General features: G+C 36.1%; 1 pseudogene; it reads right to left on the bottom strand.

The window, feature by feature from the left end:
- Positions 1–704: 704 nt before the first annotated feature.
- LOC122646427 lies at positions 705–4,973 on the bottom strand (annotated as a pseudogene).
- Between the last annotated feature and the right edge of the window lie 10,021 nt (positions 4,974–14,994).

The following is a 14,994-nucleotide window of genomic DNA, read 5'->3' as shown; positions in this document are numbered from 1 at the left end:
ATGGATTTTAAAAGCTGACTGTGAACATATATGATTTAAACTATAGCATTAGTTTTTTTTTTTTTTTTTTTTTTTCTTCATGTTGTGTTTGACTTCCTTGTGAATGGTGACCTTGCTTCATAATATATTTTTGGGTAAATTATACCTCATCCCCCTGGTTTTCAAACGAAACTCAGATCATCCTCTGGTTTTTTGAAAAACTCAATCACCCCCTAGTTTAGACCCCAATATGACAAATTAGTCTCTACTAATAGTTTTATGTTGTTAAGTGATGATGACAGCCAGTTAAATAAATTTAAATCCCTAAACTACCCTTGACCAAAGTTGCAGATGAAAGAAGGGTAGTATTGTAAATTTAATTCTAATGTTTTGGTACAAGGGTAAAATAGTTCTTTCACATCAATAACTAACAGTTGACTAACATCGTTACTGTAGAGGGGGTGATTTGAGTTTTTTCAAAAACCAGCGGGTGATATGTAATTTACCCTATTTTCTTTTTGGACTGATTTTCCCTCCACCCATGGTGAATGGGATTCTATTCACCGAGGAGTGAGAGAGGTTAGGAATGGGTATCAAAGGTATTTTGGAACATACAAAAACCCAACAGGGGTTTGTGAACCCTAGGATAGCGAGTGAACCTGCATCCTCTATGAGGGGAGGAAAACTTTGTCCTATTTTTAATAAAATACCCTTTCAGACAAAAGAAAAAAAGCAAAAGGAACCTTGATTAAAATACTTTATCTAATTCAAACATTCTTTTGGTGGTTCAGGGAACCTCACTGTATCCTCACAGTAGTCATGTACCAAGTGATTTTCACGAACCCATCTAAGTTGCTCTTCTTTGTGCTTACTCAATCCATTCATGGCTGATTTATCCCAACGGTACTGACTCACTTTACTACATTTTCCGATCACATTTCCGTTTTCCGGTGAAAATTCGCAAGCATCTTACCTTAAAAGATTGGAAAGTTGAAACGAAAGGTGAATGGCTCCAGTTTGTCTTCACCATCCCTCCTTGAGTAGCCCAGTCATCGGCATTCCATAATGAACCATAAATTCCCATGGCTTGGTTTTTGGGGTACAATAAAGAAGTTGCTTCTTCCTTGTTGGCAAAGACCCGAAGAGGAACTCCATCAACAAGAAACCTGTAAAGATAAGATCAGCAAAAGTACACCCAATCAGGTCGAAAATATTAATTTTTCAATGTAATTTTCAAATGCTATAACTTTTGACATTGATGGAGTTACATGAGCCATAATATCAATTCAGAAACTGTAGCCCAGTGCTCTACGATACTTCGGCAATCCAAGAATTGAGTCTTTGGAGATTGGGAGAACATTCGCACGTTTAAAGGGTGTACCAAGCCTTCAAAGTTTTGTTCGCGATTTAGGGTTTCATAATATTCCAACTACATATATAAAGGTAGTTTTGGGATTTCATTAGGTTAACATGAATTTTATAAATCAACACATCTTTTGCTCTTCTTCCTTATTTGAATTAGGGTTTTCTTAAACATGTGGATTCGAGGTGTGTTAGTGCTAGAACGACATCTAGTCCCCCATACTTCTGACTACATCGCATTTCATAGACTAAACCACCCATCTAAGTTGATTTGCAACTCGGCCGAGTTGGATTGAATACTCGCCAATTCAGTCGAGGTGAGTTGACTCACGAATATCTCCATTTCATTTTGACAAGTATTATATGTGGCTTCATTGTCAAATTTCCCTTTGTACATATTCTTCTATACATGGTTAATTAGAATGTTTTGACTAAATAGTAAATAATGGATGTATTATTTCCTTCTTTAGTGCAAGTTATAATATAATTCCAGTATATTTTTATTAATAACTATTAAGATTGCCTTACCTATTGAGTCCAAAATTAATTTTCAAAGGAAAGATTTGCTTTCCAAATGTTCTATTAACTAAGCCTTAAGGATGCGCTTGGTATGCATTATTGGAATGCATTCTAAGTCAATTTTTCATTCTCGGGTGATCAAAAATAGGGAAAAAGATCTCTGTCCGGGAGTGTGGCCTACCCCATCACTCCCATGAGTCTATCTCTCTCCTCCCCATGTGAAAAGACACCTCTGCCACCTTGTTTTAAGGAGGAGAGAGATAGACTCATGGGAGTGCTGGCGTAAGCCACACTCCCATACAGAAAAATGCTTCCCTAAAAAAGAATTGTTTTTATCGTCTGAGAATGCGAAATTGACCTAGAATGCATACCAAACACAACCTAAATATAAGGACTAATTCCAAAAAAAAATAGAAGACGACATTATATTTCATTGTTGGCCGGCCAAGAAAGGGGGTGAAAACTAAGAAAACCAACAAGAATAAGAATTGAAGAATAAGTGGATGAGTTCAAACATAGAGACTCCATTTTCAAAGGCCTATTTTAACTCAAATTGTTAATTATGATTAAGTTAAAGGTTATTCCTATTCAAGCCAGGAAACAGTCTTTTTGCAAAAATAAGGGTAAGATTGCATACATTATGATCCTCCCCAAACCCCGCAATGGCGGGAGCCTCGTGCACTGACTACACCCTTTTTTTTATTTAAAGATTAAGTGGAGCAATGTCATTATTATCTTTCTCTCAAAGTATTATATATATTTTCTGCTTACTTTTATTTATTTTTTTATTATAACAACATTTTTTTAATTTTTTTAATTTTTTTAATAACATTAATGATTTTGGTTGTTATTTCAGTGACCCATCCAATGGTGGACTTGTGAGTCACTTAGACAAACTCCACTCTATGTGCCTTCAAGTTGAGACTTTTGAGATTTACAACATTAGTTTACAAATTCATATCAAGTAGTGTGGATCTTGGTTTAAACTAGGTTGCTGGTCGGTTTTTATCTTCTTCATCTGTGACATTCAAGAAAATTAGAACTTCACAAAAGTTTGCCGAAAGCATGAATATTGCAAATTAGTTATGTGGCTAATAAAGGGTATTTGCTGACTTTCTGTCAAACCCTACACCACATTTTTAAAAAAGGGGAAAAAATGTTTATGCGATTTGTATGGATAGTGGCTTTTGAGTAATGTCTCCTTTTCATGCCTATCAGTTGAAGGCTGACAATTTTAGTGTAATTAAACATGGGTAAGGGAATAATCAGTCAATAATAGAAAAAGGCATCCCTACGAAAAGTTTATTCTTTTTGTCAAGTTTGTTGGAAGGGTATGGACTTCTATATAATATATGGGAGAATGTCTTCTGGGACGCAGGGGCCATGCCTACGCACAATAGAGATTGGAATGACCGCTATGCCCCTCATGTATGGTGGAAATTCTGTCCCATTTGTGAATGTGAGAACAAAGGACAGTAGGGGACTACCAAAATGGAAAAAATGATAACAAATTTTTTGGGAAGGGTTTCCTACAAGGACAATGTAAGAAGGGATTTACATGCATGTTATACCAACGAGGGGTTGGAGAATGGTATAATTCATCTGAACCTACGTTATCAGACTAAGAGAGAGAGTGTCAGTGTAAGTCCCACTATTATTATGTAATATGTCAGAGAGTATAAAAGAATTTATACAATGGCTACACATGTAGTTTTTTCCCCTAAATTTTTATGAAGGAAGAAACGATAGAGCTGAAGTACTAATATCAATAAGGGGAAGGGATTTGTGCACGAGAAGAACTAACTATCTCATCGACAATTTGTAAATAGGAGTGGTTTTGGTATTTTGATGAGGACCATTTTGTATCCATTCAATGGTTTTGTGTACGACTATGCACGAAACCTTTTGCTTATCAATAATAAAATATTTGCCACAAGTAGATTGGGATCATAAATAGTATTTTATAAGCTTTTGTTCAAGGATGATCCGGTTGGACTATAAGGTTGGGGCAAAATCTTGACATATGTATACATTTTACGTTGCCTTTACTTAATAGTTCGAGCTTTTAAGTTAAACGGTAACATAGTTTCCAAGCAAACTAATTCAATTAAATGTTCCTACCAAAGTAACTTGACTAAACGATAAGTCCACAAGACATAATCTATGTCACCTAAACCAAACCAAACCAAACCATACAAGCAGACCAGATTTAACCCAACCAGTTGTCAATATACTCCTAATTTGAAGTCCCTCAACGTTTAAAATATTGTTCACAGGGTAATTAGTCCATGGTTCACATGGCTTAATGGTTAGACCGGCCAGTTCAATTATACCAACCCACTCGGCCTCTTTTTCCTTCCTTAGGTTTTGTTATTAGTTGTGATCAAAAACCTTGAAGTAGTTCCAATGGGAGCTATAGATAATTACTTACATGATATAGTAGTGATTCCATAGCAAAGTGTATGTATGAAAATCCATTGTTGGATCAAACCATAGTGTATGCCTCTGCTCCTGATTTCCGGTACCATTAACGTACACATTCGTCTGAATCAAGTACGGTTCACCGGAAAGATTTCCAAGAAACTCCAAGTCTAACTCATCATGGTTAGGCCCGTCAGACGACATCTGTATATCACATTTATATTTTAGAATCACATTCTCAAAAAAATAAAAAATAAATAACTATGACTCGAACAAAAAAGTTAGCTTACATAAAAAGCTGTCACTGTTCCAGCAGAATCACCTTCTACTAACTTAATCTGAACACTTGCTTTACCAAATAGATACTTTCTTTTGGACCCAAACCCAGATCCTAAATAAAAAAAAAATCATCAAAATATCAATTAAATCAAACAAACAAACACATGTAGAAACAAACACAAGAGAGGGTGTTTATAAGCACCAGAAGCTGTATCAAGTCTAAGCTTAATTTGGTCTCCTTCATCCACAAAGTGATCTGGTGCCCAGTTACATTGGAAGAGTTCTGTAAAGTTGTGGGCACTCACTAAATTTAGGAGAATAGCTAAATATAGGAGAAATGCAGTAGAAGTTGTGAGATTGGATGGAGACACCATTGTTTGTTGTTGGCTTCAAAGCAAATGAAGTGACATGAATGAGAGTAAAGAGAGTGAGAGGGTGAGTGAGTGCGGCATTATTTATAGGAGTGTAGATGTCTCTGGGATCCAATTGGGTAGGGAAGTCAAACCCTAGCCCGAACCAACAAACCGGTCCAAACCAAATCCGGTTTTGAATTGGGGTTTTATGACACCGAATCCATATTAGATTGCACCGATATTGATAAGAAATCGAACCGACCTTGAAAAATTGGACCCAAATCAAATCTAAACCGACATAACCGAATAAGAAACTGATACCAAAGCGGCCAATTTATCTTCTTTTGCAATCGGTTGCGCTACAACACTCACTACTTTAGTTAATTGTCCACCCTTTATGAGTGTGATTTCTATGTTATGTATGACTGTGCCTAAGGGCATATCAGTTGAAGTTAGCATATATAGAAGATCTAGCTAGCATGTGACAAAGACGAGCAGGTTATCCTTAATTGATTGTCAGTTCCTTCACATTTGGATGAAAGTATATATTTTCAATATGACAGTGATACAGATATAAATGCTTTGAACCTAAACCGATAAAAGAAACTGATATGAAATCAAAATAAACCAAATCGGTAAACCTTTATTAGATTTGTTTTGGACTCATTTATTGTCAAACCATAACTGATAAAATTGAACCGAAACCGGTCCAAACAAATTGATTGGCAGTCCTACAATTGGACTACCAGAGGGTTGACGTGGATTCCTCTGGGGCAAAAGGAATAAAACAAGTACTCGTGGGGAGGCAATCTACCACTTCAACACCTACTTTAGAGCAGCGCCACCATTGGTATTGGCCTATTGGAAGAATCCAACAGCTGTTACTTGAAAAGAATTGATGATCTGTTCTCCACTTCACCTAAATTCCATTTTTTTTTTTTATTTATTAATGAAATCCCAGTCTAGCATTGGTTGCAATGGACGGCCGGTGCGGCCACGGGTGGGCCTGGCATAAAGTGTATTACACGCATTATATTATTTAAAGAAAAAAGATCCTTATTTGGTGGTGTTTCTTACGCTCTCTCACAGGACACCATGAAATGACGCCTTTACCCCTAGATTGATAATCAAGCGTGCTCTTCTATTGGCCTAGACGCTTGTTTAGAGATATTAAGGTTGAGCTGGTCTAGCTTGTAGCGTGATCAACCTAGTCCTAAATTTAAACCAAACAGCATGACCCAACATAGATCCAAAAAATTTAGGTCCTACCCAGCCCTAGCCTAATAGCCCAGCTCTGCCCGGCCAAACTATATCTCGATGTACATATGAGTAATAAATATTGAATTTCACCTATAAGAAACAGAGGCTTACTTTACATTTGGGATTGCATAGAAGGTCCACGGAAAATCTTGGGAAAATGTCAAAAGCTATTGGCTTATTTGTTAAAGAAAATAAGATTCTGTTATGAACAATTAATTAGTCAATTGGACATTCGAGAGGTAAAAATTCAAAACCAAATAATGGCTTGCATGCAAACAACTGCTAGCTCGGTTGGTTGGAAGCATTGCAAGTTGAGTGCATGCCCCTTAACAGGTCAAGGGATCGACTCTCCTGGATTGCATATTGTGTCAAAAAGACACCCCTTCTCCCCCCCCCAATTAGTTGTAAAATTTGGGCTTGTCTTAGTCATCCCCCTTGGCCTACGGTTCAGCCCAAATTGTAGGTTTAATTAGAGTAATTTTATTTTATTAAACTATTGTTATTTCTTTGTTTGTTAAGGATTGGAAAGAGTCTTATATGAATAGAACTCTTATTCCTTGTTTGCCAGGTCAGACTAGCATTGATTGACCCTGGCTAATGCACTAAAAAATGGGGGGGGGGGGGGGGATTGGAAAGAGCATTGATTAACATTTACCTCTTCTCTCCCCCTATTGTAATCTTTGGAGAAGGGGGAGGCATTTTTGTCTTTATATGCACTAAAACTATAAAAACCATGACATAGTAAATTAAAAAGGACAAGGTAACTGAAGAAGGGGGAGTACATTTACCTCTACTAATGCGATAAAATATACCAAATATTTTTTAGGGGAAATGTTTCTTTGGAGAAGGGGGAGTGCATTTACCTCTTCTCACCCCCTATTTCAACCTTCGGACATAGTTGGCATTCAAATCTGACATATTTTTTTTGGGTAAACAAATCTGACTAAGTTAAAAATTTTAAAAAAAGACTCAATTACCAAGAAAAAATGCCGCCTCCTTCTCCAAAGATTACAATAGGGGGTGAGAAGAGGAAAAAGAATAGAGGATAACTAACTTAGTTTGTATGGTATATTTTATCGCATTAGTAGAGGTCTTTAATACAAATGTCTATTTTGCTCTTTTTTATTCTTTTATTTTCTGGTTTAGGTTTTGCAACTTGGACAGGACAAGGTACCTGTCATTATTTTATTCAATTATTTTGATGAAAACTTTTTCATATTATACTTGAAATTTTCAATCTTTTGATTTTAAGTGCAGAAAGACCCAATCTTTTCCTTCATACTCGAAACCCCATTAAAGTCCGATCTAGGGTTAGCTAGTTTTTGTTATGATATACCCACATTAGTTATTTAGGACCTTAGATGTATTTTAAAATACCCTTGGACAATCTCCCAAATGGTATTTTGTGAGTTAGCTAATTTATTTAATATATGGTATCAGAGTCAGGCCCATTTGTTGTCTTCCTTAAGATGTATATCCATGTATATATCAAAACTACACGTAAAGGAAGTGTTGAAATATGGTATCTAAGCTATATGGTATCAGAGTCATCTGGTTGATGATTGAATACTTATTTTAGTAATTCTTAAATGGACAATATTTTAACTCAAAAAAGAGGAACATAGATAAAGGTGAATTCTTTATGGGAAAAATGGTTTTTATGGAGAAGCATGGCCCATGTGCCTAGACACAGAGGGGGCGAAATGATTGCATCGCCCCATAAAAGGCAAAAATGTCCGCCCTGTTGATGCTTCTACGCCCGCTACCATTGGCCCTCATGTGCACAAGGGTCAAGTTCTCCTACGGATAGCTCTTTTCTATTATTTATATATTGTGGGTACATGCGCCAGCTCAGTGGTTCCTAAACTAGCATCTGATGTGATTCATGACCAAGATTTTGTCCGTAGAACTAGTCCCAAATATAGATATAATGGATTCACATTAATTGTTCAATCCTAGATGAGCCTTTTAGGATTCTCTTTCAAGGAGCGCCATTAATATATACTAGTGGGCTCAATTTTTCTCTTTTTTGCTTCTTTGTTTTCTGGTTTCAATTTTGTGGCTTGGTGAAGACAAAGTAACTGTCGTTATTTTATTCAATTATTTTGATGGAAATTGTTTCATACTATACTTGAAGATATCGATATTATGATTTTCAATGAAATAAGTTATAATCCATTCTTTTTTTATACTTGAAATCCATCAAAATGTAATCTAGGGTTAGTGTCATTATTATGATTTTTGAATGTTATTATTCTTTCATTTTGCTTATATTGCAATGTACTTAATATACTCTTGTTATATTTCTTCACTATGCTTTAAGAAATTATTTTATATTGCATTTTATACCATTTAGTTTTTTTTTTTCTTGGGTTTTATACTAATGCTCAAATTTTGGATATCACGATTATGAAATTTCTCATGACGAGTGGTTTTTTTAATTTTATGAACAATATAGATAAATATCCTTGAAAATTTTATTTTGTTTTAAAGAAATCATATTTCCAATTAAGAGATATAAATGGATGGTTGAGAATGTGATTTAGGAGAGTGATCTTGCAATTGTAGATGGCGCGGACAAAGCAAACATTTTGCAGTTCCAAATATACATTGATTCCTAAAAAACTAGCCCAGACTAAGGTGAGTTTCTTTAGTCAACATTTTTTTGTTTGTTTTTCATTATTTAAAATATGAAGGTCGTGTAGGAAAAACAAGGGATTTGTTGAATTTCTGAAGTGCAAAACATGAACCTATATATAATTTGGGAGGAGGTTGGGCATACTGCCAGCTTTCAGTAAACTAACAGCATACACCAATCACAGGGTTGGACACAGGAGTCACGGGGGTCTTTTCCAAAGGAGAAAGAGAGAGTTGGTTAGTCCATATGATAAAGGACTATGGGTTAGTCCAAGTGATAAAGGACACCAGCCACATATATCTCAATGATCAGATTTAATCCAAAGTAAGCAAGCAAAGTTGTTCAAACTTTGATTTAAAATTTTAGTAAAATTACCAAAATATTAATAATATGTAGAATCATGGAACCACGGAATAATCCCACATTGCCTGGGGATGTATCATGGAATGCGCATATATGTTGTGGTCTCCTTACTTGGTACGACACGTTTTAAAATCGTACGCCGCAGCAGACAATATTGTGCCATTTGTGGGATTAGGTACGTGGTACTTCATTGGTATCAGAGCCAAAGATTGGCCACAGTGGAAGTATGGATGTAAAACCATGAAACCACAGAATAATTCCACATCACCTGGGGATGTGTCATGGAATGCACATATATGTTGTGGGTCTTTGATAGTTCCATCCACTAAGAATGCATCAACAACAGAGATATTCCCTTGATTCAATTTTGTTCTCAAGTTCTCAAAGTCTGTTACTTGAGGAGTTATTTCCTTGTCTTCTTGAAACTTGAATTTCATGAACTTATCAACCAAATGGGTCTTTGATCCTCCTCTTTCTTGAATTGGGCTTCTAGGTTTTTCTAATCTCTTTTGCAGTATTATATCTACTATAGGTCTCTACCAGCCTATATGACAGGCAGATCAATAAGTAGTCTTTGCAAAAGTCCTCATCACTTATCCATTGGACTTCAGTTAGATCCGTGCAATCAGAAAATTTATTTATCACAATGTAGAAAATATTGAGGTACTTCAATCCAAACTGAGCCCTCATTTTCCAAGAACTGAACTCAGAGCCACTAAAGCTTTCCAATTTGACCATCTCAATTGGAACAGCTTGTTTCTCCATTATTATGTGATTTGTTTATATGCCCAGGAAAAAGAAAAATACTCCAAGGAACAATCACACATGAGATGAAGAATCCTAGATTTTGGAGACGGGACGGCCAAACTGAAACCCCGACGGAGAACTCAAAACGATAATGGTGCAACGACAATGGGCTCGCGTTGCAGCGGCAGCGGAGGAAGGATTGTGGCGGTGCAGCGGTGTCGGCGCTCGCGGCGTGCACACTAGATCGATTTCTCTTTCTCAAAAAGCGTGAGAGCAACTCTTCACAAACTAGAAATTTTTAAATTTACAGAAAAAACTCTTTTATAAGGAACAACTTAAAAAAAAAAAAAAACCAAAAGCTTTTAGAAAGCTTTCTGTCAACGTCTTTTGGCCTTCTTCTTGTTTTTTTTTGTCAAACGATCAACCAAAGGTGATTCAAGAATAAGTGCTCCCTGCCAAAGCTTTCTGAGATTTTTTTTGGCCTCTTTCACTTTTTTTTTTTAAGCAATCATCAAAGTTTTCTATCAATCAAAGCTTTCAATCAATCAAAGCTTTCTATCAATCAAAGCTTTGCACAAAAGCTATTTGACACAACCTGTAGTTTCTTTTTGTCAAGGGCAAAACCGTGACTCACAATCTACAAACCAAAGTCGATCAATACGCACGATCACACTAGATGGCAGAACCTTGATTCGGAACACCAAAAAACAGATTCGCACAAAATATCAAAACGGTGAAGAAGACGAACACCGAAGCCGAACCGTGAATCTGAATTCCGCAAATAGGTACGCACGATCGCAAAAAACCAAAGATCATTCTTCTCCAAAGCTGATTACACAAAACAGAAACGTGACGTACAATCGAGGAGAAAAAAAAAAAAAAAAAAAAAAAACTAATGCTTTAAGATTGTTAGGATTTAGGGTTTAAGCATTCGTTGCTTAAAGCATTACACCCTGTGTATCAAGTTTGGAATACCCAGGCTGCTGCCTCCAGCTAGTGTTTATAGCAAAACTTAGGGTTTAGGTTAGATGGGCTAATTACTAGATTACCCCTCACAGCCTAAGCCATAATACAAGTAGGATTATATTAGAACATATATAGGGATATTACCATAATACCCTTACATGGTCTCCTTACTTGGTATGATGCGTTTTAAAACCGTGCAGGTATTGGTCCAAAATGGATAATATTGTGTCATCTGTGGGTCTGGGTTTGTGACAATTCATTAGTATCAGAGTCAGGGATGGGCTGCAATGGAAGTGTGGATGTAGAACCACGGAATTGTCCCACATTCCCTAGGGATGTGCCATGGAATACATATATATATATATTATGGCCTCCTTACTTGACACGACGCATTTTAAAATCATGCAAGCCTCAGCCCACAGCAAACAATATCGTGCCATCTGTGGTACCGGGTACATGACACTTCAAAATGGAGATGAATGTAAAATAAAAAATGACATCTTTTGTAATTTTTAGCTACTTCCTCTACTCATTTTAAGCTGAACTTGTATCAATGAGATGCTTGTTTGGTCCTCTATCGCATGGGCTAACCCAAGTATTGCCATGTGGCAAATAGTGAAGCGTCACTAGGCATAGTTACTGGGATGAAGACCCATAAAAAATCAAATTTAATGTGAACCTAATTAAACTTATTTTTTAATCCAAATTATAATTTTTCTTAATCTTTATACTTTTATGCATTTAACAATATATATATTTACCTATCACTCTCTCCACAAATTCACAATGATCTATTTTTTTAAATCTCCATGGTTCAAACTGTTTGAGCAAACCATTACCATCCATTCATGTTGAATTTCATCTCTAATATGCTACTTGGAGGTTCTTGTTAGTCTGATGAAATCCTATATAATAGCATCCTACTTGTTGCCATTGAAATCTGGAATAATGGCATGTCACTGAAAGACCTTTGAACCACCTACAACCAAAGAAAAAGTGAGCATAAAAGAGGGGACTATAGTGGGACTCTTTGATGAGTAAATCAGAATTCGGGTAAGAACAGAGTTTGGAACAATGAGAGAGCAATGGTGAATGGAACAATATGAGGTATTATCTAATTACCTTACCTAAAGATCCACCTTTGTATCTATAGAAGGAACGATTCATGAATCTGACTTCTTAGCATGGTGGTGGAGAGAATATGCTTTTCAGCCTAGGGATGAGTCATATAGGCTGTTCTGCAAACCTTTTTGGTGTCGTGCCTAGGCTGATCCGGGGGCACCCCCAAACCTTTTTGTGTATTCGGGGCATGCCTAGGTGTTTCAGACGAGCTACATTGTTTACTTCTGCTTATCTATACAGTTGAAATCCATAGCCCCACCACATGTCTTTTGGTCATAGGCAGACCATTTTTTAGGAATATTACTACTCATTTTAGAATCTGCTAGAAATGATCTCTCATATCTTTAGGTGGTTGAAAGAACAAATGGAAAGAGGAAAAAAAAAGAAAAAAAAAGAAAAAAAGAGAACAATGGCTGATGTTGTTGAGATGGAAACAAAAGGGAAAATAAATAGTAACATCGAGATAAACATGTTAAAAACACAAGAAAAATGTGTAAATTGCAATACTATCATTAAGGTAACATATTAGAAATTTATAATATGATAGGAAGGAGATTGTTAAAGAAGGAATAAGCAGATTGTCTGCTCCAATACTTTTTGGAAATGTTAGTTCTAGAAATGATCTTCCTTGCATTAATTATCTTTAGGTGGTTGAAAGAACAAATGGAAAGAAAAAAAAAAAAAGAGAACAATGGCTGGTGTTGTTGAAATAGAAACAAAAAAGAAAAGAAATAGTATCATAGAGATAAACAAGTAAGAAATATATGATAAAGGTGTGAATTGCAATACTATCATTGAGGTAGCATATTAGAAATTTATAATAATGATAGGAAGGAGATTGTCAAAAAAGGAATAAGCAGATTGTCAGTTCCAATACTTTTTGGAAATGTCAGTTATATTGAATTTTCTGAAGAGCATGAAAATTACCGCAAATAGGGTTTTACAGAAATGACAACTCCAAATTGAAGGAGACAATGATTCAATAATTTTAGGGAACTATACACGTACCTCCCTTGAGGTATCGAATATTTATAAAAACACCTATCAGTTTTGAAAAATTACGCATATCCCCCTATTTTGTAAAACGTTAACAAATGCACCCATGTCATTAACTAGGGACTAACAACATTAGAATTAAGTATCTTTTGATCAAATTGTCCTTGTTATAGGATAGAATGTGCATTCTACCGTTTAGGGTTTGAAAAGGAAAAAAACCTGATTCAATTTTGACCAAATTACCCTTGTTGATAAGATAGAATGACCTTGAGGGTTAGATTCAAAAAGTTCCAAGGAATGAGGAAATGAGAATCATGAGACTACGGCAACTAAGAGACATGGATTGAGAGAGAAATCATATTTGTTGGGGGAGGAAGGTCTGGGTTACACAAGCCTGGGATGTAAATGGATAGTCGAAAATCTGAATTCAATTCGCATCCATATCCATATGCGGTCATGAAATATCCGGATCCGATCACATCCGATTGTATTCAATCCGTTTACATCTCTACCTCTAAGGTGCTCTTGATTTCTTGATTTCATGGGTATTCGGGCTGCTTACTACACCACAATAGAAACAAGTGGAAATTTTTGAAATTTTTTGCTAACATTGTCGGTCACAACTCACAATATTAGCAATTGCAAGAACGTTCAACTCTGTTGTTGCTACACAAGTACCATGTATCAATTCATTTCTTCTCTTTTGTAGAAATCATGCTCTTAATCTTTATTTCAAGTCACTAGTTCAATTTAAAAAATTAAGAAAAGCAAGCACAAGACAATATTGTGTAGATTCCTACGCATGCCCTCTCACATTGGGTCAAGATCAGCTCCCGCGTGGGGATGGTCCCCAAAATAGGGATCCACCATCCATGAAGTGTAGATCCTGTATCTCATGGGCGGTGGATCCCATATAACAAACGTGTCTCCACATTGGGAGAGAAACCAAACTCTCTCACATTCCACCCAGAGATCTCACATCTTCTCTGCTCAATAAATACTCTCTTAATGAACAATCTCACCCGCACCCCTATTGGTGCAAAACTACACTTTGTCATGTATAAAATCCATCCATTAAAAATTTTGATTTTTCCTTTGATGGGTTTGATCTTGATTCAGTGGACCTCTTTTTGTACTTTAAAAAATTTAGTTTTATGGGTTTTTTTATTTTAAAACACCTAAAATTTCCACCCCACTTAAATAATTAAATTGTGGAAGGATAGGAGAAAGTTCATATTTTCTACGGTTGCCTAGACTTTTTCAAAAGGGAAAAGTTTTCATACACGGCTGTGTGTGAAAACTTCCCCCTTTTCAAAAAGAAATAATAATTGATGGGCAAAAAATCTCTACTTGGTTGCATGATCTCTACTCAAGTGTATGAGTCAATGGGTGAGCACACCTAGGTAGATACCCAGGCACAGAGGTATCATTTCACGGTGTCCTATGAGAGGGCATAGAAAACTCCCACGTGGGATTGGTGAGTTGGTCCCCAAAATAGGGATCCACCATCCATGAAGGTAGATCTCACATCTCATGGACGGTGGATCCCATGTGACAATCGTGTCTCCACGTTGGAAGGGAAACCAGACTCTCTCACATTCCACCCATAGATCTCACATTCTTTCTCCTCACTAAATACTCTTTTAAAGAATAATCACCCGCACCCTATTGGTGCAAAATTACACTTTGTCATGTATGAAACCCCCTCAATTAAAAAACTTTGACTTTTCTTTTGATTGGTTTGATCGTGATTCAGTGGATCTCTTTTTATACTTTTAAACACTTTTATGGGTTTTTTTATTTTAAAACACCTAAAATTTCCACCCCATTTAAATAATTAAATTGTGGAAGGATAGGAGAAAGTTCATATTTTCTACGGTTGCCTAGACTTTTTCAAAAAGAAAGAATAGTTGAATGATCAAAAATATGACTGATAACCTTATATAAACAATCTCCCTATGTTCCCATAAATCAAAGAAAGCTTCTTGT

This window comes from Telopea speciosissima, chromosome 11 (assembly GCF_018873765.1).
Source record: "Telopea speciosissima isolate NSW1024214 ecotype Mountain lineage chromosome 11, Tspe_v1, whole genome shotgun sequence".
NCBI lineage: Eukaryota > Viridiplantae > Streptophyta > Magnoliopsida > Proteales > Proteaceae > Telopea > Telopea speciosissima.
Note: the sequence above shows the minus strand (reverse complement) of the source record. Positions and strands in the feature narration are given on the sequence as shown.